Genomic DNA, 27831 nt, shown 5'->3' on the forward strand with positions numbered 1-27831 from the left:
GTCAGACCAGAAACCTTTTCTTTGAGGTGATCCATGACCTATGTCCTGTTTGGGCTTTGGGGTTGTCACAGATATGCCAGATTATACTATTAAGAAACACTAAGCCTATCACTTTTACAAGGCAGAAAAAAAAAAAAACAATCACAAAACCAAACACCAAACCAACCAGTTTTATTATATTTTACTATGTATTTGTCAGGCTTTCTGCCTAGGGCACACTTTCTGCCTGAACTTAGATTCACAGCTTTATAGGCTGCCTGTTTCCTGCACAATTTCTCGATTAGTTCTGAGTGATTCTAGTGGTAGTGGCTGCTTATTTTTTTTTCCAAGGAAGCAATGAAGTATTTTCTGTCAGTTAGTGAGTTGCAAGTAGCATGATCTCATTAACAGAGTGAGAAAATAAATGTTAGCAGCCCCGTTGTTGAGAAAATGGGACTGTGGACTCCAGAATAATCAGAAATCTAGGCAGCATCTGACTCATTCTTCACTGAAGGTTTTTTCCAGTGGCAGCCAGAGGCGCTCAGTCCTCGGCAGGGGCTGAGAGTGACAAGCTTCCGTTCCTGCGGCCCTTCTGATGGAGGTTAGAGGATTCAGAACCACCAGTGACTCATTCAGATGATTTAGCCTGTGGGGCCTGATTTTCTGGGCTCTACCGCCTGCTGAATTTGCCTGTTAGATTTAACTTCAGCTAAATGGTTTGTCCATCTTTCAACAGAGCTCAGGCACCATGGAGATTGCTCAAACTTCACATCTGGACCACAAAACTAGGATAACTATTTGGGTTTAACTCTTCAATAAGTGTATTAATAAGTTGGGACTCTTGAGAGATGTAATGTCCCATGTTGGATGTGCATTCAACATTCTTTTTTTTTCTTTTTTAAAGATTTATTTATTTATGCATGCAACAGCTGGGGTGGAGGCCAGAGATGCAGGGGGCGAGAGGATTCACCAGAGACAGAGTGGGGAGCAGAACAGGCAGAGGTACTGAAATACACTGCTGAGGGGGAGCATCAGGTGAGACAGGAGAGGTCTGGGCACCACGTGGGTCCCCTCCCTGGCTGGGGATTGAACTCCATGCTGAAGGGCTGGTGATAGCTTCACAGGCTGCATCTTAACTCCTTGCGCCACCAGGGAGGCCCCTGCAGTCCACATTCTTTTAAGATTTTCATCAGAGTAGCTAACAAATTCTAAAATATAGTGATGTGTATTATTTCATAGCTCTTGGAAGTCTAGGAGCATGGCCCAGTGTGGAGAAAGGATAAACAAACATCAAGGAAGAGTATTGAATCAGGCCTGGGGGTCCAGGAGCCAGAGCTGGACTTGAGGGACTCTCAGCTCTTGTCTCTGAGAGAAAAGATTTTAACATCAAGACCAGAGTTAGGCAGTAAAGCAGGAAGTTTATTGACATATAAGAAGGACAGGAAGGCTCTCTGAGCAGAGGGGGTTCCTGAATGGGTTACTGCTGAGGAGCAACAAGCAGGTGTTTATATGGGTAAAGAGGGCAAGGATTGGGGGTTCAGCTATTGGGTGTCTTAGTAATAGTGTTGCCTCTCTTGCTGATTGGGTGAGGCCGCCGAGTCTCCCAGGTTACCTGGTCTGTTTCCTGAAATGAGCTTTGGTCCATTGCTTTGGCATCGTGTTATTGTGTTGCTGTTCTGAACATTCAATTTTTCACTGGGTTGGTAGGGGGGCACCCACCCTCACTCCAGCCACTGGTTCCTCATTTAGTTTGATACAGGGGCTTGGGCTCTTAATCCTAACTTCCTCATTCAATATGGTCTAGACATCCGTAAGCTTTGTCAAGAAAATCAACATTTTATTCTTTAAGAGTTATCTGGGGTATGTTTTTATCATCCTCCCTTCTCCCATGTCCTGAAAAATCTCCATTTTAAATGTGAAACCAAATATAAAAAATACCTTTTCTCTTTTTCAATTATCAAAACTACTGTTCATGGAAAGGGTAGGAGAGCTGGCCCTGGTAAACCTTATTTAGACAAAATGCTGTGCTCTCTGCTCTGTGAGCTGGCAGGTGACACTAACAGGGATGTATTATTTTCAGTGATATTTTTCTTGTATATGTACCTCTTAGAATTCACCAGTCATTCTTTGATGTAACAGTAGTTTATTTTGACCATATTGATTATTGCAAATGGCATTCATCTTTTGCGATTAAGAAAAAGAAATCCTTTGCCTTCATTTCTGTTGAAATCTTTTTGAGGCTGTATTTCTCATCCTTTAATTCTCATAAATCTAATCCAGCAGTGAAAATTACTAAGGAGAACAAATAGAACAAACAGACAAAAATACAAAGGCACAATTGACTGCATAATTAAGTAACAAAATATAAAAAAAAATATTAGAGGCTGAAAACTGAAAGGGAGATTTAACTATCCAGTGAGACCTAACAATGAAATCTGGTATAAATAACCCACACAATGACACGAGGTGAAGACGGTCTAGCTGGCTTTGTGAAAAGCATTTCGTTTCCTGGCTGTTTTGGCCTTTCAATAAAATTGCTTTCCCTTAACAGCTGACTTCATTATTACAACACCTTCTCCACATACTGCTTTCACCTAAGTTTCCTGAGCTGCTCTCTTTCTGGGCATCTTGAAGGATGTTTTAGACAGAACTGAAGATGACTGTTAGGAGCCCCCAGTCTGGGATATGTGACTATTCATCTACTCCTGTGAAAGGGTACAAATTATGGTGCTTTGGCATGCAGATTATTTTGTGCTAAAGGCAAGTGTTAATTTGCATATACAAGATATCCTCTCCACTATCTTGTGTGAAAACCGGGCATAAATTACCCTTTCTCCTCAAGAGTTTCTCATCAGTGCATTCAGAGAGTCAGCACAGAGACTAGTTTGCATAAAGAAGTTTCTAAATACTCTTCTCTTCCACTAGTCTCTCCGGTGGATCTCCTTTTATCTTTCCCACAAGTGAGGGATGCTAGAAGCTCCAACCCCTTTTCCTTTCTTTAGTCCTGCCTCCAAAATTAATTACCCTTTGTTAAAATGGTAACTACCTGGGTCTCTTTCACTCTTTCCTGTGACTCCTCTGTGTACACAGCATTAAAAATATTAATAAAATTGGTAAGCCTTTTCTACAGTTAATCTGTCTTTTGATTCTTTAATTCACAGACCTCAGCCATAGTACTTCAGTGTAGAGGAAAAGGAAATAGTGTTTTCCCTTTACCTGACATCTAGTTATTTGCTAGGAAAAAGTCAAACTATACCTTGCCAGGAATTCCTTACTGTGATCTTTCAAGGAGGAAGAGGAGATGAAGCTGAACAACTCTAACGGCAAAGGGAGCGTGGAAGCTGGAATGCAATTAACAAGACAGAATTTGTCTAGCAGAGAATCTTTAAATATTTTTCATGGTCAGAAAGTGTCAGAACCTGCAATAACATCCTTGTTAAGATGTAGACTTTGACTTTCTGATTGTTTTCCTTTCAGTTGTGTTTTATATTTGTAGTCTGATAATTGAAATTTTGTCCCAGAGTCCTTTGAAATAAATGTTTTATTTAAGAAGTGTTAGTTTGAGTTACATATCATATACAAAGCTTAGTTTTTAAAAGAAAAATAAAGATCTTTAAAGAGAGAGAATCTAAAACATGGTGCATATTACTTAGAAATGTATAATATTTTGTCACATCTTGACTTTTCATCTATGATTTTTCAAAGGAAAGAAATCAACCAGAGTTCTTGAGCTTTGGGTGGAATGTTTTTGCATAAGGATCTTCTATAACATATTACACTTAAAAAATTTTTGGTCTGTCTAGACCTTACATCTATAGGATCTTCAGCATTTAATGGACATCTTTACAGTCATACTCTTAATTCTGCTTCATTTATTCATTAAAAACATGAGTTTCATTTATGGTATGACAGTCAATGTGTCAGTCCTGAGAATGAAATGGAAAGTCGTAGAGTTTTAGACTTACTCTGTCTCTTTTAATTGACGTCTTTTGAACATTAGACTACTAAAAAAAATTTAATTTTTTTTTAAAGTGAATTGCATAGTTTGTCAGTATTCAAACTTGGTTCAAGAAAATTTTGACTTATTGAATAAAAATAACTCAAAGTGTTTTTGTTTATTAGAATAGCTTACCATTAATGAATACAGATATGTTCCTAAATGTAGTTTAAAATTATTTTTAGTTCTTCAAAACTGTTTTTATGCAGGCTTAATTTCTTGGTCACAAGACATCTGCTTTCATCTTTAAAACTAGAAAACAATTGAGTGTGTGTCTGTATGTGTGTGTGAATGTTACATCCTCACATATAGTCAAAGAGGCTGCCAGTTCTGTCTTTTATAGGCCAAAATTTATATCTGGATTTGAATTGCTTATTTTGTAATGAATCAGAAATGGGAAGAGATGTGTGTATTTGTAGTTATTTTAAATTTCAACACATTTTTAAATGGAAATTGAAAAGTTTCTATTATATATACCTGTCTTCTAAATTATCAAAATTTCTAAGTTATTTTATAACTTTGTATATACCACCTACAAAAGTTTTAATTTTGACTTGTACTTTTTTTTTTTTTTTGTAAATACCTCACCATGTATATATAGGGAATTTCTCACCACCTAAATATATAGGTAGTTGTTAAGTGATCCTAAAGGCAGAATGCATTCACACTATTTTTTCTTGTCTCATTCCTTCTCGGGCATGAGATTTATCTAATAAAGTTTGGCCTTACTACTTAAAAGAATTTACCTAAAGAATAAAGGGCGGGCCTCCCCTGGTGGCGCAGCGGTTGAGCGCTGGGCTGCAAAGCTGCCCGCAGCCTCTGCAGCGCCGGTTCGATCCCCGCCCCCGGAGAGGGTCCCACATGGCGTGACAGACCTCTCCTGCCGTGCCCGCTGCTCCCCTCAGCAGTGTATTTCATCAGTCTGCCTGTTCTGTTCCCTGCTTTGGCTCTGGTGAATTCTCTCACCCTCCTGCGCTTCTGACTGTACCCAGTGCTTGTATAAATAAATAAAGAAATCTTTAAAAAAAAAAAAAAGAATAAAGGGCATTTTGTTCTTTATTTACCACTCAGTTCAGAGGATAAAACTTAATCAGGTTAGGATGGCAGGTTCTCATCTTGGTTCTGAGCTAAAAATAGGCACTTTCAAAGTCTCCCCTTACAGTAAGTTTTGCATATATGTTAATTCCTTGTTCATGGGGAAAAAATAGTAGGGCTTTATTAATTGGGTTCTAATTAATGCCAGGTAAAAAGAGAAGGGAGGTGGATAGTGCTGAGGATAAAGCAAAGGCATATCCTCTGATCCTAGTGTGGGGTCTTCCTGGCCCTCTGAGATGACAGTGGCTGCTCCTGAGCTAGCTTCAACATCCCAGACACAAGCCTCTCTCACTCTGTCAGTGACTTCTGCATGTTTCTTCTTTGTGGTTGCCCTTGGACTTTTGTACAAGTGTTTAAAAATCTAATATATTAGTAGAAAAATGGAGGCACCCTAAGGGCAACAGATCAGGAACCGATTGGCACTGACAGTGCTCACAGCTCCCAAGGGGACGTGTCCTGCCAAGTCACAGGGCTACCTGGGGGGCACCAGGGTCCATCAGGAGCAGAGGAAGAGGACAGAGTGTGAGCAAGATCATTGTCTGCGAGGGAAGGAGCAGGCAGACCAGTAAACCACTGAATGTGGCTGGTCTGAAAAATTTCAGCTGGTTCTCAGGCAGGGAGCTGTTTCTAGTAACAGCTGGTGATAGCACTGGGTGGTTAGAGCCAGTGGAGAATGGCCCCAAGGTGTGAAAGGCAGGTGAAAGAGGTGGCTGGAGTGTGGGCAAGGCTGGGTGGCTGGCTGTGCATATGAAGAGCCTGCTCCTAGGTCCCTGGGTTACAACCTCTAAGGACAGGTCAGCTCTGGGAGGGCCCACAACGCCCAGATGTCAAAGTACCAGAACACAGAAAATTGAAAGGTATGATCTGTTGGGGACTTCGGCACAAGAGGGTCCTTGATGTCTTGCAGAAAAGAATTTCAGGAAGAACCAGAATGAAGCCTCAGCTCAGTGTATTAGGAAGCAACAGGACCGGGTGCTGAAGAGGCAGGGACTGTCTCAGGGACCGGAGAGCCACAAGAGGGGGTTTTGAATGTTTTTGTTTTTCTGGTGGGGCAGGGTCTCCCTTAATTATGCATACTTGGCTCCCAACTCCCCTCCTGATTCCTGCACTAATTGGAACTCCTCCCTCCAATTTGGAGTGCAGCCTGGGATGGGAGAAGGAAATTGTAGTTCAAACACTCTTCCTAGGCTCCCAAACCGATAGACCTTATCTGGTCCTTGAAGCAGCCACCCAGCTGGCCCAGGGGCTGGCAGACTTGCAGCTGTCTCCTCTGGGCATGGGTGAGAGCCCTTCTCTATCCCTGACAATACAGCTAAATCCAATTTGCTATCTTGGTTCTTCCCCTTATACATCTGGACTGAAAGTATAGTGCCTGTGTCGGTGTCTACAAAAGTCTTATGCCAAACATTGTGGTCAGGTTGGGTTTGAAGCATATATGAAAGCTGCTCTGACTTACAAACAATGTGGGCATTTTTTTCTTTTCCTGTTTTTTTTTTTTTTTTTTAAGATTGATTTATTTATGCATGCGGGAACTGGGGTACAGGCCAGACGTGTGGGGGGTGAGAGGATTCCCCAGAGACAGTGGGGAACAGAGCAGGCAGATGTACTGAAACACACTGCTGAGGGGAGCAGCAGGTGAGACAGGCCAGGTCTGCTGCACCTTCTTTTCCTGTCTTTCTCTGGCTCCTTCTTTACTCTCCAAAGGAACCAAGAATTCCCCTCCTTGCCTTTGGCAGGACAAAGCCTTCCCTCTGGGCTCTCCAGGTCTTAAAACCAGTGGTTTTAGATAATTTCCTGAGCATTGGTGGATCTCTTCTGAAAGCAAATGCTTCTATTAATTTCTAAGGATTTAAAAATGCCTTATCTCTTATGGATAATAACATCATAAACATATAAACATGACACCAGTAGGATGGCTGGAGGAAAACTGACTGCAAAAAGTGATTTTAAATCGACCATGATGTGAAGATGAGGAATGCGGCATCTTTGAATCCTAAAGGACAGTTTTGATAGCAACATTGATAAATACACAGTGACTTTGCTTCCTGAGGCAGGAGGTGATCAGTGAGCTTATGTCGAAAGAATTTATTGTCCGTGTTCCTATTATCATGATGCAATTCCTGTTACCATTTGGGGGAGGGACCAAGGACAATTTGCTACAGAGCATAGGAAAGGGAGGCTGGCTGCAAAGCCCTGCCTTGCCTCTGAGGGACGGAGCTGCCTGTGACTCTCTCCCTTGGTTATTCTGGGCCAAGGAAAAACATAAAGTAACTGAAACATTCTACAAATATCTTCACTATCTGCCCCTGCAGGATGTGCGTGATAGTTAATTTTACGTGTCCACTTGACTGCGCTTTGGAATATCCAGATAACTAGTGAAATGTCATTTCTTGGTGAGTCTGTGAAAGTATTTCTAGACAAAATTAGCATTTGAATGAGTGGATTGCAAGGATTGCACTCGTGAGAGCTGGCCTTCATCCCTTTTGTTGAGGATTTGAAGAAAACAAAAAGGCAGAGGAAGGGCAGACTTGCTCTCTCCTAGAGCTGGGACGCTGGTCTTCTCCAGCCCTCAGACAGCAGCGTTTCTTGGTTCTGGGGCTTCATGCTTGGATTCAGACTCAGACTGAACTACGCGCTGGAAGTTAAGACATCTGCCTGGTTATTCTAGGCTCACTGAACGAGCAAAGACTGGAGTTACAGCGTTGATGGGGTGACTGGTCCTGAGTGCTCTGGGGAAACTGGACTGTTACTACAAAATGGAGATAAGGGAGAATATGCCCGGAATATCCCTTACAGCATCTCTTAGTTTTACCCTGCCCTGTGATTAAGACTAACGGAAAACTGTAACAACCCAATCCAGGAAGGATTAGTGAGGACCCATATACTTTAGGGATTTCCATTTTGGGTCACCCCACCAAAAGGACCGCGACTAGCTAAGGCATTTGCCAAAGCAAAGGGAAAAACAGAGAGGGTAGTTGAAGAAGATAGTTGAAGAAGACAGCTTGGTATACCAGGTTCAGATCTCTTAGGTGCTAACTTCCACTGGCACGGAAAGGTTTTGCTTATGTTTCAAGCCAAATGCATACAGCTACAATATGAATTTATTGGGGGAAACCACATTACAACAACATAAGCATATGATTAAGTTGGCAGTGAAAGGGATACAAACCTCTTGGCAAGACTTGGGAGGCTGGTAACTCAGAGCAGGTGGTGCCCGTCTAGCAAGTACCTGGTAGCCATCGGTCTGCAGGGAGGGGAGGATCATTTCTCAGAGCAAATGTCCCGGCAGCTTTTGTCCAAACCTTGGAGATGTTTTTAGGACCATAGATATGGAGTCTTAAATTTGGTGCCTGTATATATATCATTTTTCTGAGGTTCATTTTAACTTAGGCAAGTCCTAGCACAGCTGTGTTTTTATCCATCCTTGCCTTTCACATGTCCATTTATCAGTGTCTTCATAAATAGGAGGTTTCTTTTTTTAATTGACAAGTTGCACTATCTCAATTGCCCCCAAAACTCTCAAGCCATCAAGGCACTGCTATGTCAATTAATATAACATCTTGTTCAGTTAGGATAATTACAATGTTATCACATACAATACAGTTTATAAATACCTGATATGACCTTGTGACAGTTATAGAAATGAGTGCTATTATTATTACGAGTATATCCTTCTTATTTTTTGAAAATTTTAAAAGAATTTACTGCATGTTAGGTATTTTTTTACAAGGAGGAACAAACACAGTATGATAAATAAGTAGACACAAGTGGTTGTCATAAACATTCATTTTAAAATTAAGTAACTTTTTAATTGAAGTAACTGGTATAAATAGTAGTAGTTTTAGTCCTTCATTAGCATATATCAATATTTGTATACAGCACATTATTCACTTATTTATTTTTAAAGATTTATTTACTTATACAAGAACGAGGATACAGGCCAGATGTGCAGGAGGGTGAGAGAATTCACCAGAGACAGAGCAGGGAACAGAACAGGCAGACTGACAAAATACAATGCTGAGGGGAGAAGCAGGCATGACTGGAGAGGTCTGCCGCACCATGTGGGACCCTCACCCGGCCGGCCAGGATCGAACTGGCACCTGTATATAGCACATTATATTCTCTACTAAAAGCCTAATTGTATCCTCCACCATATAATTCCTTCTTATTTTGTTAGGAATACATTTGTATAGTCAATATATTAAGTAAATACTTTTGTGTTCTTTCCTCTATTATTATTTTTTTTTATATAACATAAAATGGGTTGACTCTTCATCAATATCTAACCTTTGGTAATTCTGTGTCATTAGTAAGTTACAGGATATTAGAAAAGACTAAACATCACCAAGGACTATAATCTCCTCTTTTGGCGAAAGGATTAATCCATCACAGGGTAGTTGTATCATGTTAGGTAGAATTATGACATTGTTATTGTCTTTATTTAGAGATTAAGTACAATTTAAAGAGACTGTTTTGGTGTCAACAAAGGAAGGGCTTGTGATGGTCATTTTTATGTATCAACTTCACAGGGCTGAGGGAGGCTCAGAGAGCTGGTTAAACATTATTTCTGGGTGTGTGTCTGTGATGATATTTCTAGAAGAGATCAGCATTTGACTCATAAAAACTCATTACAGCAGATGTGCTTTATCTAATGTGTTCAAGACCCCAGTGTGACAAAAAGGCTGAGGAAGGGTGAAATTGCCCTGTTTGAGCTGGGACATTCATTTCTCCTACACTCAGCCATCAATGCTTCTGGTTCTAGGCCTTTGGCTTCACAGTGAATTACACTACTATCTTTCATGGTTCATAGTTGGTATGTTTTTCTGTAGAACCCTGACTCATAAAACATAAGTAACTGGGAGCAAAGATTCCCAGTACATCAGTTAAAAGCTGGGCTATTTTTCTTATTTCTAAGTTATTATTAAACACGTATTAGGCTCCCACAGTGCAAGGCATGAAGAAAGTAAGTAAAGGCTGCCTGCTTTCAGAACCTTATCTTTTAACCCAAAGCATAGGATTACCCAGAAACAGAATATCATCCCAAAAGTAGTAGCTAAGAGGACACTTGTGGGGCTTTCCCTAGTTATTATGTAACACATTAAAATCAATATATGTGTGTCCCAGGTAACCTACCCCTTTTCTACGATAAGCAGTCCTGGAAGACAGCCTGCTCTGCCAGGCTTGAGGAAGCCAGATGTCTGTCTCTACTGATGATCCAGGGAAGCTGAACTATAACCTCGATAATAACTGGCCCCAAATGGTCAGGACCTAATTATTAACTAACAACCTCCCTAATTTTTGTTTCCATGTGCAATTTACAACCAGCTAGAGAAAACCAAATTCCAGAAGACTTCTAGTTACCCCACTTGCAAGTTCCCCTTGCCAATAGCCTCCAATTAGGACACACTCTCTCCTTCCCCTTTTCACCGTCATGCTTTCCCAGTTCTCTGCTGGCCTTGGAGTCTCTGACAAAGCATAAGTGATGATGGCTGACTTCCTTGCCATGGTAAGTTCAGAATAAACAGCCTTTGCTTTATTCATTTGATTGATCCTCATTTCTTTCTACAGCTCTAAGAAGGACAAAAGCGCTGAGTGTGAATGACTCTCTACAAATCCTTCCCCACATCTCTGGGGAGAAATCAATGACCACCATGGCTGGCCAATGGCATCTGCTGTGGGGACAGTCCAGTAGGTTTGTGTGTGAGTGGGCAACTGGGAAGACCCGAGGGTGCAATCTTTATATCTTAGCAACTAATTGAGGGACTGGTGTGGAAACAGGAAAAACAAAATAGCATGGCTTTTCCAGAAGAGTGCTAAGATTAAGTTGAAAAAGCCAATAACTAAAAAAGAACCACAGCCTAGAACTGAACAATGCTTTCAGTACAGTGAGTACTTCCGGCACAAAGTAAACTGAATGTACTGCTGTGGAATTTCAAAACATCACTGACTATAGCAACTTTATGACAACATTTTTCTAACTTTTAAACTGCATTTGACATACCCTTGAAATTCATTTAAAAGGATTTCCCCCCTACCTTACACACATCAAAGTAGGGCTTCAGGCTGAGGACTAACTCAGGGAGTTTCATGCCTATGAAAGTCAATTTGGAAAAAGTAAACTCAAAAAGTGAAAGGCAAGTCACCAAAAACATTATCAGAAGAAGCAAAACCAGCAGAAGCTACTAACAAAAGAATATTTGCACTCAATTTCACCTACCAGAAATAATAATTGTAAATACGACGATTTTTTTTAAGACTTTTGGATTGTCGTGGATCTACTGTAGCTCACTGATTCTCGGTGTTAATTGTCCTGTTTCTTCATTTACCTTATTGTTCCTTACTTGTGTATACTATTAGCTGCAATGGTCATCACTGCAATGCCAGGAGTCCTAAGGGGTCTTTAGGAAGCTGGAGGCTCCCACTTACTCACATGGTTAAATGGTGGTTCTTAACGATGGCAGCTCATTAGACACATCCCACCTCAGATGTTTAAATCATAACCAATTAAATCATAACCTCTCAGTGTATTTTTAAACATAGCTCCCCAGGTGATTCTAATGTGCACAGAGTGTTGAAAAAATATTCTCCTCGTAGCAAGATTTTCTTGACAGTAAGTGTCACCTTGAATGGTATTCACTTTATTTGAGGGTTGTCACAATTTAAGAAAGCAACTTTTACCTTGTCCACTTAAAGTGGAGGTAACACAGATTTTATAAGCTGACTCTCTGGAGCCTTGTCCGACCTGTTCAGTGTTGATTGTCCCAGAATCCAGGGAAGGTCACTGACTTTGAGTAATGGAACAATGGGAGGCAAATTCATCTATTCCTTCTCTAAGGCTTCAACTTTCAATATAAAGATGACCAATTACCTGTATAGGAGGCAAAGATGAAGAGTGATCATGTGTCAGTTGGTTGTGCAAATAGCCAAGGATGACATGATATCACAAAGTGACTCTGAAAGTCCAGCATTTTTTCACCATTGCTGGGGAGCACCCAACGGACATGGCACCTACAAGTGTGGTGGCAACTTAGTACTGGTGTTAGGAAACAGATTTAGAGGCATGGACTCTGGATGGGTATGGGCCCTCAGTCCTATCACGACTGTGGAAATATCACCAAGTCACTCTACATTAGGCATTTCGTTTTCTAGAACTCATGAGATCACATAAGAAGCCTGATCTCTTTCAGAATAGAATGAATCAGGACTGTGTGAGTACAGAATTAAAATCCCTCAGTGCTGGGCAAGTAGGGGGAAGAGTGGAGGAGAACTCACCTGCAGAGGCAGAGGGTTTCACCTCCAGGCTTCCAGTGACTGAACTTGTTCAAACAAATCCACCTGATCGCAGCACTTGAGACCTCTGGAGAGGTGTGTTGCTGAGAAAGCCTTCAGTGTTCCTGAATTTCATTCTGTAGACATGACTGCTTTAGATCATCTCTTAATTTTTCTTACCCCTTTTAATTGCTAGAGATACTTCTCTAGTTAAATGGGTATGATTTCCCTTAATCTCTGGAGAATGTAAAATATCATTATTCTTCAACTTCTCATCAATCTGAAAAGAGTTCCAGAATAATATGTACTCTACCCCCATCATAGGAAGTAAATGCCGTAACGATACTGTTCAGTGCACAATCCCTTTCAGAGCTGCGTGAGTCACCTGGCAGCATGAATTGGGGGTGTATTGCTCACCACTGAGGACCCCTGCCAGAGCCCAAACATCACCTGTGTGTAACCACTCCAGTATGCCACCGCTCTCACCGACCAGCAGATTCTCAATTAAGTCGGGAGGAATAAGAAGCATCTAGAGGAATTACCCTTAGAGGAAGAAGAGGCAAAGAGAAGTGAAAGCATAAAGAATTATATAGCTTTTTAAAGTCTATAATTATTTTTTTTATAGAGGCATGTTTTTATTTATTTATTTATTTGTTTGTTTGTTTGTTTGTTTTGTTTATACAAGCACTGGGTACAGTCAGAAGCGCGGGAGGGTGAGAGAATTCACCAGAGCCAGAGCGGGATGCAGAGCAGGCAGAAGGACCGAAGTACACTGCTGAGGGGAGCAGCGGGCAGCAGGAGAGGTCTGCGCACCATGTGGGACCCTCCTCTTGTGGCCGGGGAGCAGCTGGGGATCGAACCGGCGCCGCAGAGGCCGTGGGCAGCCTCGCAACCCAGCGCTCAACCGCCGCGCCACCGGGGAGGCCCTGTAATTATTTTTAATAGACCTTATTTCTTAGTTTCAGGTTCACAGCAAAATGAATGGAAGGTGCAAAGATTTCCCTTATACCACTGTCCCCAGATGTATGTGGCTTCCCCTATTACTAACATCTTCTATCAGAGCAGCACATTTATTACAACCAAGGGACCTACATTGATACCTCATTTTCATTCTGCAGTGCATAGTTTTCATTAGAGTTCACTCTTGTTTTTGCACATCTTGAGGTTTTGAACAACTTTATAATAACATTTATCCACTATTACAGTATCATACAGAGTCGTTTTATGCTCTAAAAAGAATCCTCTGTGCTCTTCCTAGTCATCCCTCTCCCTCCATTAAAGTTTAATTTTATTATAAATCCAGCAACTCCTCGTACCAAACACTTCCAGAGCTATGCTCATTTATTCAGTAAATGTTGTGTGAATATTTATCAAGTGCCACACACAGATCTAGCAATAAACAAAGCAACACAAGTTTTGTTCTCTCCTAAATCTTGTGTTGCAGAGGGAGAGGGTGTGAGAGGGTAAGCAAGAACATGAATAACAAATTCAAGAAGGAATTGGTGCTACAGAGAAGATAAAATGGGTGACAACGCTGAGAGTGATGAGGGAGACAGCACAGGATTCCTCCACCATGAATAGTTGGGAGGGGGCGTCTGAGCGGGCATCTGAAACATGAGAAAGACCTGGCTCCAGTCATGAAGAGATAAGAGGAAGAGTGTTGCAGGGAACAAAAATAAATTTAATGTTTCCACTAAACACAAATAAGTTGGTGCATCTGAGAGATGGAAATAAGCCCTTTGTGCCTAGGGTGCAGTGATGTACTGGAGAAGGGCAGGATGGGGGTGCTGAGAGCAGGTGGGGTCAAAGACTATATAAGTCTTCTGAGGTCGTGGTAAGGTACTAAGGACTTTGTTCCCAAGTGAAATCGGAAGTCATGGGAGGGTTTTTTTTTTTAAGATTTATTTATTTATGCATAAAAGAACTGGGGTATAGGCCAGAGGTGCGGGGGGTGAGAGGATTCACCAGAGACAGAGTGGGGAGCAGAACTGGCGGATTGACTGAAATACACTGCTGAGGGGAGCAGCGGGCGATCAGGAGAGGTCTGCTGTGCCATGTGGGTAGCTCCCTGGGTGTCTGGGGATTAAACTTGTGCTACAGCGGCTGTAGACAGCCTCATAGGTTGCATCCTAACCCTTGTGCCACCAGGGAGGCCCAGTCATGGTAGGGTTTTTAAGAGGGCAGTGAATTTTATGAAAATCACTTAAATTGCTTTGTGGAGACTAGAGGCGATACTGTAGAGACAGTAATGAGGAAAAACTGGAAGGTGTATTTCAGAGTCTAGGTGAGTATAGAAAAGACTTGGTTGACGGTGGTTGCAGGAAAGACAGAAGGAAAGGAACAAGGAGATAGAATCAACAGGTCCTAACGATACATCCGAAACAGGGGTCAAGGGAACAATTCAAAGTGGCCATGATGCCCACATTTGCCAGACAGGGGATTAGGACAGGGCATTTATTTTGTTTTGTGGGGCAGGCTCAGCAGGATCCATAATCATTTCAGACATTTTTGGAAGTCAGTGTGGTCATAGTGAACTGGCAATCGAGTGCACAAGTTTGGTGTTCGAGAGGGAGAGGGGGCAGAAGGTGTAAATCTGGAAGGGAAACGGGAATAAATTGTACTTACAGGTAGGGGATTACGTAAGATAATTTAAATAAGGGAACGTAGGGAAGACAGAGGACCGGGCACTGGGCCCTAGAGGAGGAGACAGGCATAAAACCGGAGAAGGGTGGCAAGTGTGACAGCGAGGTGTCATTTCAGTGGAAAGGACACCAGCCGGATGGAAATGTGTTGAGGGAAAAAAAGGGAGACAGAGTGTAGGGTAAGTGAACTGGTCAAGCTTTTATGCCATTGGCCTCCATGGCTATCACCTGTGGCTTTGAATTCAGAAGGCGCTTGGGAGCGTGGGCTGGGGCACGCATGCCTGACTGGGGGCACCTGGAGTATGGTGTGGGTGTGCGTAAGTGTGCACACCTGGGCCTAAAGTCACTGCTATAAGGGCAGCGTTACTCAGTGGTGGCAGAATAGCTACAAGGGGTCGAGTGACTACAGAGAGGTCAGAACATGAGGGAACGCCAGGAAAAGGCCAGAGGTAAGAGCACATAGAGATTCTTGGGGTGGCCCAAGTTGCTGTCTCCCTGCTGGCTTGTTTCCCTTGAGTACTATTAAGAAACCTGTGGGGGGACCTGTGGGAGGCTCCCTAGTGGGGTAGGGTTAGGGTTAAAGTCTCAGGACTATCAAGCTATCGCCAGCCACTGCAGCTTGAGTTCTATCCCTAGCCAGGGAGCTAACCCACCTGGCACAACAGACCTCTCCTGTCTTGTCCGCTGCTCCCCTCAGCAGCGTCTTCGGTCCATCTGCCTGTTCTGCTCCCCACTCTGTCTCTGGTGAATCCTCTCACCCCCCACACCTCTGGCCTTATAGGCATAAATAAATAAAAATAAGTCTTTTTTTAAAAAAAGAAAAGAAACCTGTGGGGTTGATTCCAAGAGCTCCAAGTTTCTCTTTTAAGCTGCCAAAACCTACAGTGAACCTACCAGCTTGGGATGGTTGTAAAACACGGAAGCAGCAAATATTTCCTTATGTTTTACTATGAAGGGAAGCTGTAGGGTAAAGAAAATGTCAGGCTTTTCTGCCCTTCCGCCATCAGGATAGATGATGGATCCTTGTCCTGAATGCATGCCTGATGGCGGGCACCTGGAATAGAGTGTGGGCATAGGTAGATGGGATTCAGCTGAGCTAAGACTGTGCTTTTAAGGGCGGCGTCACGGGGGGACGCCAGCAGCAGCAGTAGCAGCAGCAGCAGAAGAAGAAGAATCTGAAGGAGAAGCCGAAGCAGAAGCAGAGAACGCCAGAGAGCCCAGATAGAGTGAAGACTTGCTGGGGGCTGGGAGGTCTGCCAGCCTCCCAGCCCCCCAGCCAGCACCCCTGCCTGCCATATGCCTGGTGAACCCCAAATAAAAAACCTGCAAAACTACTGAGGACTCTGACTCCTCCTTTACCGGGTCTGCATGGGATCAGGAAAACCTGCACTGTGCCCAGTTCCTGGCTTTACAGAAGCAAAATGAGCTTTAACAGGAGGGCGTGTGAAGTTAAGGGAAAATTAATTTATTTTTACAACAGAGCATGTTTAAGCATGTTTGAGCTACCTGAGCACGTTTGCTGACATGCTTGGAGCTGACTAGGTTAATGTTTGTGACAAACGGCAAAATCCCAAGGCCTGTTTGTAAAGTCTTCCCTGCCACCCCATCCAGCAGGATGAAATTACTCTCTAGTCTCTACTCTCAGGGGGTGTGCTCAATGATATTTATAACAGTTTATGATGGCAAATTATGGAAATTTCTGCCTCCCAGGTGAATTGTAGCCTCCTTGGGAGAACAGGTATACTTTATTAGCTGTCAACTACGCCAGGCCCTTTATTAAGACATTACATGTGACCTCAGTTCTCTTCACCACAGCCCTTTGTGGGAGACATAATCTCAGTTTTGTAGATGAAGAATTTAAGGAGCAAGCAGGCTGAATAACTGCCATAAAAAAAATTTGGGTGGTGACCACAGGCAGGGTTGAGATTCATGCTCAGGGCTTCCTGCCTTGAGTCACACACTTGCCCTTGTTATACTTCTGTTTCAAGGTCTGCCACCATCCTGTCGCTGCCTTAGTACAGTTGCATATTCTGAAATTTAGTAATGGTGAATGTGAAGGTGAATGTGAATTTAGTAATGGTGAATGGTGAAGAACAGTTTTCCAATAATAAACTTTAAGAACCTGCAATTCAACTACACTCTCATTCTCCTCTTTGATACTATATTCCATTTGTTGACTTAGAACGAATATTCCAGATATTTTCAAACCCATGCTAGTCCCTCCACTGGAATGCTGCTGCTGCTTTTCTTTTCTTTTTTTTTTTTTTTAAGATTTATTTATTTATTTTATACAAGAACCGGGGTACAGGCCAGAGGTACGGGAGGGTGAGAGGATTCACCAGAGACAGAGCGGGGAACAGAACAGGCAGACTGATAAAATACACTGCTGAGGGGAGCAGCGGGCAAGACAGGAGAGGTCTGCTCACCATGTGGGACCCTCACCAGCCAGCCGGCTGGGATCAAACCTGTGCTTCAGAGGCTGTGGACAGCTTCACAGTGCGACGCTCAACCGCCTGCACCACCAGGGGAGGCCCTGCTGCTTTTTTTGATCAGGAAAAAGGCAGAAGCATGAGCTGGAGGTCTGTGGAGCTAGTTGGAGAACTAGCCCCAACGGAGAAGAGGAAGCAGAGAAGTTTCTGCTGAGAACGTGAAGGTGGTTTGCTGCAATGAGGCAATGGTACCAAGTCAGAGAATTTCTTTTTCCACCTCACACAAAAATGATGTTTATTTCCTTTGGTTTGGTGGTTTTCCTTTGCAGTAGTCTTTTGCCAAATGTAGCACATAGTGATGATAACCTCATGCAATTTATTTGCCAGAAAGACTGAGGATTTCACTGTAGGAGCTCTGGTACTATCTTAGTCATCAAATATACTTAGTCCTTAGTCTCATGCAAATTTGATGTGAAAAAACAATTTTGTCCGGTTGCCAGAATGGTGGTTACTGAGTCTAGAGTGAACGTCTGTTGTGATGGCACCTGCTGCTGTGTAAACAATCCCTGGGGCTTTATCCTGCTGCGTGAGGCCACTATATGCCATTAAGCTCTGTGTCTATACACCTGAGGTTGCTGGCGTGAGCTGAGATCTTGCTGGACCCTGAGAAATTGCCAGGGGATTCACACGGTTCCGTGCTTACCAAGTGTATCACCAACATTTCTCCATATACTTAAAGAACTACAAAATAATTGCAGTTCTTGAGAACTTTTGTGCAGTTGGGATCCAGGATGTGAATATGCTTAAGTGCCCATTATGGCAGGATTACATTCACCCAGGAAGCATGATTGTTGGCCTATCATGTACTCAGACATTGTGTAAAAATGATGGAAAGTTCAACTAAAAAACCATGTTCTGTCCTACATGAGTTCACACATTAAAGATATTTAATGTACAATTTGGAAGATGTCCTGATGTACATGGGAACAAGAGGTAGAAATCCTCAATGCACTGAGAATCCCTGAGAAGCCATTTTGAAAGGGAACAAGATTGAGTAGACTATGCAGGATGAACAATACAACAAGTGAGGTGGAGAAGATAGCAGGAAGGGGGTGAGCATTCCAGGAAGATAGTAAGAGTGGGAGAAACAAGAGTGTCTTTGAGAAGCTGATTGTAATTCAATGTGGCTGGAGCACTAGCTGATGGTGGTTTGCCAAGAATCAGAAATGTGAGGCTGGAGTTAAGTAGGCACAGGATAATAAGCTGCCGCCCTATCTCAGTGAGGAGTATGGACTTGATCCTGAAGGCAATGTAAACTTTTGTGGAAACATGGTAAACAGGTCTGCATTCTGAAAACAGTAATTTCAAAAGGAATAAAGGAAATGGGTTTAGAAATGGCCAAAACCAGAGCAAATAGACAGGGAATTTGCTGCCATAACCCAATTTTGAAATTGTGAGGGTCTGCATTTCAGTCTGTTGGAATAGGGACAGAAAAAGAAGACTGTTAAAAATATATTCAGGAGATTCTATCAACAGAGATGATGGGTTAATGTTGCCTGTAAGGAAAAGAGTCTAGTAAGTCCTGGCTCTGTCCCGTGTGAATTGAATGAATGATATTCTCCTTGGGGTTGCTGGTGGGGGGAGAGGAAACAACCGGTTAACCCAGAATGAATTGGGTGAGATATTTATTCCACATGCAAGTGGAGACTGCCAACAGAGAATGTCTAATTTAGATGTCAAAACATGCAGTAATTAGAGCTAGTTATTTCAGAAAAAAAATGTAGGGGTGAATCGTTACCGTTTTGTAGGTATTAAATTCTTTGACAACTTGCTCACTACATGACCATACTCTAGACGTTTCCAACTTGCCCAGTGCCTCCAAAATCTTAATTTCACTTGTCTCTCTTAGCACTGCTTCCTATATTAGTAACTCCCTCCCTCTAATACTAACTCCACCAATGGGTCTGCTCCGCTGGGACCCACATCTGCTATTTTCATTTATCATTTTCTCACTGTCCATTACTCTCCAATGCTCACGAGTCCTTAAATTCACGGTCAATCACTCTGCTCACTTTCTGGCTATCTCTGGCTCCTCTGTACTTAACAAAACAATAACCTTTGCCTATTATCAGTGACTGGAGCTGTACAACTGATTGTGGTTGGGAAAACGTCATGTAACCGCACTGACTAGCATCATTTTTTACTCTCCTGGCCTTAGCTGGAGTAGGTCCTTATCTTTCAGATAAGACTTCCTTATCTCTCATTATACTAGATGGCAATTTTATGTCTTCAATCTCTTCACACCTTTAAGTCCCTACTCGCCCATCCTGTCCTTATTCTCAGGAGGTGAATTTCCTTTCTATTTCACTTTGAAATATGGATAATTTACATGAAAATATCTGTAGAATCCTTCCAGCACACATACTCAGCCTTCTTGTCCATTATCACAAATAAAGTCTCCATCATCCTAAGGAGGAACCCACAGCTGCTTGTCCACTCAAGGATGTCACTGCAGCGATCGCCCACCTCTCTAATCTCATCAATTTCGTACTTTCTGTGTGATTGTTCCCATCAACACACAGACTGAAATGGTTCTCCATTTAAAAAATAACCTCCTTCACCATCATTTTTGCTCTTTTGGCTGCAAAGCTCCAATTCCTTCTCTTCTGTTTGCTCTTAACGCTTCCACAATCAGGTCTTCAGCCTTTCAACTGTGCTGCTCTTGTCATCGTGTCCAGGAACTGCTCTATGGTCAAACCCATTTCAGAGCTTATTGTTCCTCCTTGTGACCTTGATATGCTCATTGACTCCCTCCTCCTTGATACTTCACTTGACTCATAGTATCCCGGCCTTTCTTGATTTTTCTCCTGTATAGCCAGTTTCTTTCTCTACATTGCCTTTTCTGTTGTCTTGGTATTTGTTTTTTTAAACTTTATCTTTTTAAATATTTTTAATTTTTTTAAAGATTTATTTATGCATACAAGAACTGGGGTACAGGCCAGAGGTGTTGGGGGGGGTGAGAGGATTCACCAGAGACAGAGTCGGGGACAGAACAGGCAGAGTGATTGAAATACACTGCTGAGGGGATCAGTGGGCAAGTCAGGAGAGGTCTGCTGCATCAAGTGGGTAGCTCCCTGGCTGCCAGGATTGAACTCATGCTGCAGTGGCTGTGGACAACTTCATAGGTTGTGTCTTAACCCTTGCACCACCAGTGAGGCCATGTCTTGGTATGTTTGTATGCTATGCCCTAGGACTCAGCTTCAGATCTTTCTCTATTTCCCATCAAAAATCATTTCCTTAGTCATATTACCCTATCACGTAGATTTAACTATTAGTTATATGCTAATGATTCCAAAATTTATAGCTCCAGTCTAGGCCATTCTCCTGAATCCCAGACTTGTAGATTCAATTGCTTGGTAAATGTTTCCACTTCAATGTATAAAGGAAGTTTCTTCACTGTTCTCAAATTGACCTGCCTAACCACACTCCCCATCCTGCCATGACTACCCGCACCCTTCCTCATAAACAAAATAATTTATATCTATTTCAGGAGGCTTCCCTACCACCATACGAGGCTCATGTATGTATAGACTCCAGGATGAGAATCCCAGGTGGGCACATGAGCATTTTAGGAGTTACTAGGGAAGGAGCTGTACAGAAAAAAAAATGGATGGTCAGAGATGCAAATATAGAACCAAATTGAAGAGGCTCCATAAAGATGGGTCTAGGGCTTTCTGAAAGTGCCGCAAAGAAAATAAATCAGGAGGCCATGAGATACCTGCGTAGAGACAACAGGCAGATGCAGCAGACAAAAAGTAAATGGAAAAGAGTGAGCATAGAGAAAGAACAAATGCTATTCAGGACATTGTGATTATGCAAAAAAAGGAATTGTAAAACATAGTTGAAGAAGTTGCTTTGTTGTAAAGATAGGTAACTTGTGATTGTTTTATCTGCTGAAGGGAAAGAATTTTAAAGAATCAGTGAGTGTGGAATTTCAGAGTAGAGATCGGTGCAGCTTGGAGAAGGGAAACTAATCTTGAAAAATATGCCATTTGACTGTGCAAGGATTAAGTCTCAACACATGAGGTAAAGATTTATGTTAAACTGGTTCAGACTGCACCCAGACTAGTTAAAGTTAATATTGTAATCCTGTTCTGCTGCTTAGTAGATATGTGACCTCGGGAGTGATTCTAGGTCCAAATTTCCTCTTCAGGATGCAGCTAACAATAGAATCTCACCTCTGGAAATACTGTGATGATTGACTGGGAAGGCTTTGTTACCTTTGCATGGCAACCCGAGACCTACCTGTCCTTCAAGATGTAGAGAAAATTGGCTTAACCCTTGGTCATTTTTATAATTTACAAAAGCACGAGGGCTTTCTTTAAACCTCTGCGATGCCCTGTGAATGTAAGTTCTGGGGTTCCTAAGCTCCCCTCTTCTGCATGCAGCTGAGCTGCCTCTATCCTGCGCTGCACTGAATCCAGTGAGGAGCTCTCTTCTTTCTGTGGCTTCTTAAAGATCTTCTAAAAATGTCAAAATATAATTACAAACCAAAATCAAAATATCACTCCATGCAAATCTTCAGGAAGCTGAAGGGGAGACTGTACTATATCAGCAAATTTCAACAACACTGGAGGGATTTGTCAATGACTCTCTTCCTATACTCTCTGGGAGTCTTCAGACTTTCTCTGTGTCATTACTCCTCATTACTTCCCATTACTCCCATCAACTATTCACTTTTGGGAGTCCAGTTTCCATGGTGGGTTATACAGATGACCTTTTTTCCTCTGAAGTCGGGAAGATTCTCAGTGGGGGCTGTTTTTCTCCTAATTACCACCAAGATACTCCTTCACAGGAAGACAATTCTAAGAGGAATTCAGTAGCAACTATTTAAATGATAACGTTTTGGTTATCCTATGGCACTTGCAAAACACTTGAGTAAGCCAATCTAGCTATATCAGTAAAAGGAAAATGAGTGTCCTGTTCTCATCCCAGCCTGGACTCTGGCAGCAATGCTAAAGATTTGGAGCATTACTTGAGTCCATTTTACCTCGTGGTGGTGGACCAGAGTGTGGGTACCCACTCCTCAACTTTCTTCCCACACTCTGGTCATCCTTTCTTTCCAGTTTCCGACTCAGCATCTACTTTCTGGATGTCTGTTGGCATCTCAGAGTAACACCATTTATCTTTCAATAGAGCAGGTCATTCTTTATGCTATGTTATGTCAGTGTTCTGGATTGTTCTCTGGGGTCATAGCATAGGCTAAAGAGGTTGATGGTAGGGGGAACAATGACAAGAATGATTAATTTTTCTTACCTTAGGATAAATATCAGGTATTTTTGATTTCTTCTACTCCAAAGTAACTGTTAACCAATTCCAAACCCAAAAAGCGATTAGAAGACGTACTATGTCATAACCTTTATTTTTGTGAGTTTCACACAATCTGGAGTGATCCCTGGGTAAATGCCATTCTGATTCCATTAAGGTTAAATTTCAAACAGACAGTAAAGGGCAAAGTAAGAGCTGAAAGTAATTACAGAGAACAGTGCACATCTGCTCCACCAGAGTGTCCATCTTGCTGTTGATGCTGAAATGGATTAATCCTTACTCAGAATTGGCTGAGCAGCTTGAATGGTAGGATACTATTAAATGACAAAATGAGTCCATTTTGGAATGAAAGCTAAAAATTAAGGTGTCTAAAATAAATGACCCTAATAACAGTGTAATACTTCTCTGGAATCAGCTGACTTTCTCTTGCTGAGAACACAAAATGCTGACCTTTAGCCTAACCCAGAACTTCTAATGTAAGTAACTGGGATATTGAACAAATGATATATGATTCATTAAATGTAGAAGTTTCACCTTCATGCTTAGTTCACTTTGTAGGAGTAAGCTGTGATTTTAAGGCAATTTACAGTCCTTCAAGCTTTTGGAGAAACACTGAGTTAGTGTTGGTGTCTGGTTTTTGTGTCTATTGATAACAGGGGGCGAACATTTTAGGTGATTTATCTACTGTGTTAGCCTTATGGATATCACCATTGAAAGCTTCAATACCTTTTTCTCAAAATCAAGTATTCAGAGCTGAATTTTTGGGTCTTGTATTAATAGATCCAGATGTTGGAGCCTAGTCATAGGAGTGCGGAACGTGCTATACTAGAGATACCACCTAACTGAGTTTATGATAACCTTGCACAAGTCTTGAAGACCCATATTTCCGTATAAATACAAGCTGAAACTTTTTAATGTGCATCGTTAAGTGCCTCCCTGACTCTTGGGGATAATACAATATTCTCTGAGTGCTTCCTTGCTTCCTCCCACGGACATTGCGGAACCAAACATATTAATGTCTACCAATCATATAAATTAGGTAGTTTTTTTACAATGACAGAAATAATTTATATCTATTGCCATTTAAATAGTTCTTACATTATAGTTTTGAAGTTCTGCCTGTGATAATGGGTTATAGGAAATAATAATGTCTCTGGGAAAGCTATATCAAGACAATTCTGTTTATAATAATGGAAGATGGTCCTTGGGGAGCCCCTACACACTGGTGTCCTAGATAGGTACATATTACCACCTGCCCAGGCAACTCTTTCATGCCCCTGCCTGGTGGGACAGGCTGTCTGAAGTTCAGGATCTCAGGATCCAAGGTCTATTGCTTCTCTGACCACACCTCTCCCTCACTGGCTCTGTATACGTATGCTTTTATTTGCAGGTGATAGACTCACTAGGCAAACATGAGATACTCTTAGCCACTCTTGTGGCCTCACTGCCCTGCCATGGTGCCGCATGTCTGAATGCTGTTGACCCTTTCCATGCTCTCTGCTTTTCTGTCTTGACCATGACCTCAGAGACCACTCTTGCTTTCTGGTCAGCCCATCACCCTCCCAATTTTATCACTAGGCATTGACTGAGTTCTTATTAATAGTTTCTCTTGGCTTCTAAGTCCTTCATGAGGCAGGGGCAGTTTCTAGTTGGTTCTGTGAAATATTCCATGTAGTTAGACCCTCTCCTGAAATTCTTTCACTGTCCCCAGGACTCTCCTAGGGGACAGTAGCTACAGTGGCTGTCACCACCTGATTGGATCTATGATACTTCACCATCAATCTCAGGGACACATGCCTATGTTCAGGTAGGTGAGTTAAAGGGGTCCTGATATGAATCAACACCCTTGCACCTTACAAGTTACTAATAGTGACAGTCATAGTTTTCCCAGAAATTTGGTACCTTCAGGTGACTATCCTATTAGGGAAGGACAGTTATTGCCTGGCTCCATAAGTCTCTACTCCAACTAGCTCCTAATGGCAGACAATCCTTAGACGTCTGAGGGCTGGCTCAGAGCCAATGCCCCATAATCCTTAAAAAGGCTTTGGTATGCCCTCTTCCCCTTCTTCCTATGCATAGTCACGGTGGTAAATGGCTGCAGGTCCTTGGGGAAGGCCAGAAGGAGGATCTACTGCATAAATCTGTGGTGGTATTTTAGGGTCCTCCTAAATAAGAAGCCTGGCTAAGAATTTGGGGGGAGGAGAGCCTGTAAGTTGCAGGGCCTCTATACGATCTCTATTTACCATACCTAGAAATCTGTATGTATACAGACCAGGTAAGGCTTAGTAGGCTGCCTATTTATTTCATCTCTGGAGACCCCATGATCACTACCAGGAATGCTTGCAGATCCTGATTATTGCTCCAGCCCACCAGCCCCTCAGTGCCCAGCCCCCTCACTCTGGCTATCAAGTGCTTTCTGCTCTGTAGGATCCCATCTTCCAGTGATGTTAGGAGCTCCTTTTAGGGGCAGCCTCTCTCCTATTGTCACCAGTTGTCAGGAGGCAGTTAGTACAGAGCTTGACACCTGCCAGTGGACCCCAGAAATGCACTTTGGGATGCCTTGGAGAAGGAAACATCCTTTGGGACAGCCTAGGTGCTGTGGTCAGGAGTAGGTGACTGGTTCCCCATGATCCACTCACTCTGACATCTTCGTCACCTATGCTCCCAAATTCCTCTCTATTAAAATTTCGCAGACTTGGCACTACTGATATCTTGGGCCAAATAATCCTTTGTAGTGAAGGGCTGGCCTCTCCCCAGGGGGTTTCAGTAGTTCTTCTCTCCTATTTTGGACACTCAAAAATGTCTCCTCGTATTGATAAATGTCTCATGGGGGAGCGGGGGCAAAACTCTCCCCAGTTGAGAAGTACCGTTTTATAATATAGAAGAAAATTGTGGTGCAATCCAGATTTCAGACAAAACTGTCCTAGTAAACTGTTGCAAACAACCTGAGTGTTCAAGCTAGCACACTGAATTCATATTTTCTAGTATATTTATGTACTGTGAGTTTGACTTAATCCACCATTAAGTTTGTCTTTTTCTGGTCTAGTACCCTTAAACACCATTCTTCCCACACTTCCATAGTTTTCTTGGTATTGGTTGGCAAAATCTTTCAACTATTTCAGGTTATAACCTATCTCTCCTTAGTTGAGAATGGTTCTCAAGCTGAGGCTTGCAGGGTAACTCCGGTTATGGAGTCCAGGTGACATGGAGGGCTGGCACAGCTCTCGAGAAGTGTCAGTCCACTTTGCAACTTACCTGCTTTAATATAAGAAATTATATATGTAAGAGATTTGTGCATTTTTATTATAATTTTACCTATTAGCTGCTTAAGGAGGGCCCAGATACTCTCTGCAGGGTTTGCAGCAAGCATGGGCCTTTCCGGTTTCTGACCTGCTCCTTCTGACCATGTTGCACAAAATCGGCACAAGTGAGTAGGCCAGTCTGAAACAAGATCAGAAATGCTTGATCAGGGAGGTCTCCTTGACATAATCAAAGCTAATCAGATCCACAGTCTACCAGCTGGAGCTTGGGCAGGGCCCACAGGTGCTCACTGCCAGTGGAGAATTTGTGTGTAAAACCCCAGTTAATAGGTTGACTTATTCCCCACCTCCCGGAACTAATACATTTTTATTCGATCTTCTTTTTACTAAAGGTCTCAACCTACGTATTTACCATTGCTTTTTCATTGCATTAACAAATTTTATTTATGTCTCAATGCCATGGGTAGAACTGGAGTTGGTGATGCAAAATAAACCAGAACAGGGGAGATACCAAGGTCACCAAGTTGGTTTTCCCCAGTGAGGGTCATCCATTGCTCTCCGGATGTGCTGACCCCTGCAGTTTCCCCAAATGTTGGAAACTCACTGCATAATTTGTGGTAGCAGGGGATTGTGTTTGCACTCTAGACTGAAATGAAAACTAACAAACAAACCAAAATAAGCCAGAAGGAGAAAAACAAACACTGGATGATTTCACTCATGTGGACTATAGAGAAGCAAAACAAAGGGTCAGACAAAACCAAGCCACAAAAACCCCAGAGCTCCCAGAGGTGGGGTGGAGTGAGCCAAGTATGGAGGGTACAATAGACTTTGGTGAAAAACTATGGGTGCCTTGGTGGTAGCTGTGTTGTGTATCTGAAGAGGTATGAACCTATATCTCTGAATCATATGCCGTGTTATAAATAAACTTTACTTTGCTCGATAAAAAAGCATAAAATTTGCTTTGCTCGATAAACTTTACTTTGCTTGATAAAAAAGCAATACAATTAAAAAACAAGGGCCTCCCTGGTGGCACAAGGGGTTAAGGCTCAGCACTATGAAACTATCAGCAGCCACCACAGCATGAGTTCGATCCCAGCCAGGGAGCTGATCCAGTCTGGCCTGCTGCTCCCCTCAGCAGTGTATCTCTGTAGATCCGCCTGTTCTGCTTCTCACTCTGTCTCTGGTGAATCCTCTCACCTCCCCCCACCCCATGCACCTCTGGCTTACACCCCAGCTCTTGTATGCATAATAAATCTTAAAAAGAAAACCCTAAATACTTCAGCAACACAAAATGGGAGAAGGAAGATAGGTGAGAAAAGATTGGCACCATCTTGAAAATTATTGAATCTGGGATGAATATTTGGTGTTTATACTATTTCCTTTTGTTTATGATAACTTTTTACATTAAAATTTTATAAAAGTAAATGTTTTATATAGTGGGTATGTAGTGGGTAAAAGGGCATCATACTTTTACATGGTTTAAAAAATATATATGCATGCATATGTAAATATATTCATACCTGTATGAATATATACATATGTAATCATATACATCTGTGTGTGTGACACACTTACCTGTATCCATCTATTGATGAAGCTCATGGTAAAACGTTTACAGCTGTTCTTACAACTCTTCTACAAGTGTGAAATTATTTCAAAATAAATATTGCAAAAGCAAATACTAAATGGATCAGAATAAAAGACTTCCACTCTGTTTTTCCTTCAAACACATTTGTATAATTTGAATGATAGCACTTAATAATTGTAATAGAAAAAGCAGCCTACAAATTAGAATTTTTATTTCTAAATTATGTGGTATGATATGGTTATGG

Source organism: Talpa europaea (genome assembly GCF_964194135.1).
Source record: "Talpa europaea genome assembly, chromosome: 2".
NCBI classification, from domain to species: Eukaryota; Metazoa; Chordata; class Mammalia; order Eulipotyphla; family Talpidae; genus Talpa; species Talpa europaea.